The sequence below is a fragment of the Phalangium opilio genome, unplaced genomic scaffold (assembly GCF_054372755.1).
Source record: "Phalangium opilio isolate 3A_F unplaced genomic scaffold, DU_Popi_V2 ptg000078l_1, whole genome shotgun sequence".
Classification (NCBI taxonomy): domain Eukaryota; kingdom Metazoa; phylum Arthropoda; class Arachnida; order Opiliones; family Phalangiidae; genus Phalangium; species Phalangium opilio.
This window is the reverse complement of record NW_028324186.1, coordinates 1,136,768-1,137,752: the sequence shown is the minus strand read 5'-3', so window position 1 is coordinate 1,137,752 and position 985 is coordinate 1,136,768. Positions and strand designations below refer to the sequence as shown.

The 985-nt window shown below is 35.3% G+C and overlaps 2 non-coding genes across 2 annotated transcripts; both read right to left on the bottom strand.

The window, feature by feature from the left end:
* Positions 1 to 256: 256 nt before the first annotated feature.
* Positions 257 to 329, bottom strand: TRNAV-CAC (transfer RNA valine (anticodon CAC)). The gene has a single exon. It is a non-coding gene; the product is annotated as a tRNA-Val (tRNA).
* Positions 330 to 394: 65 nt separating this feature from the next.
* TRNAV-CAC (transfer RNA valine (anticodon CAC)) lies at positions 395 to 467 on the bottom strand. Its single transcript has one exon. It is a non-coding gene; the product is annotated as a tRNA-Val (tRNA).
* Positions 468 to 985: the final 518 nt, after the last annotated feature.

The following is a 985-nucleotide window of genomic DNA, read 5'->3' as shown; positions in this document are numbered from 1 at the left end:
AATATTAGGCATTTATGCACCATTTACAGTGGCTTTTAACATCTTTTTTAGACAATCTGTTGAACTTCTAATATTACTTAGTTTAATGGTTTTAAAAGTAGGGAAAAAGTACGCTACCTATGTCACATTATTAAACCAAGTGAAGTGAAATAATTGTTAAATATTTTTTATAACCACTACACCACAAACACGTGGTAAATCTAAGTTTTCCAAGAGATCTAACTAATTATTATGTCCAATTACGATGGTTAAAACATGTATCTACCTGGGCTCGAACCTGGGACTTTCCGCGTGTGAAGCGGACGTGATAACCACTACACCATAGATACATGGTAATACTGAGTTTTCCAAGAGATCTAACTAATTCTTATGTCCAATCACGATGGTCAACACATGTATCTACCAGGGCTCGAACCTGGGACCTTCCGCGTGTGAAGCGGACGTGATAACCACCACACTATAGATACGTAGTAACACTGAGTTTTCCAAGAGATCTAGCTAATTATTATATCCAATCACGATGGCCAAAGCCGTACTTCTGTAATTAACTAAAATTTAACATACTTAGACTTAATTGTTTTGATCAAACTGGCTGATAGCACACGCTGAATACTTAATTGTTAATTTAAGATAATTTCGAAAAGTAACTTCGCTGTAGTTTTTAAGTTAGCGGTGGGGAAAAATCACGAAAAACCCCATGTTAATCTCCATAGGAAATTTAGCAAAAGCATGTGAATTTTACTTTAACGTTACAAAACGGTATCAAGTCATATCTACAAGGGCCTACCGGCCCTGTAGAATATTTTCTGTTTACATTTTCATAAATTTTCAAACAGCTGCCTATTAACATGGGTGTTGTTTGAAAGGCAGGATATTTCCATCGAGGGGGAAACCACTAAGAAAATTTTGTACACCTGATTTCAGATTCCAAATGACTTCAATTGAACTATCATAGACTTCAATTGACTTCAAAAATTTCACTAAC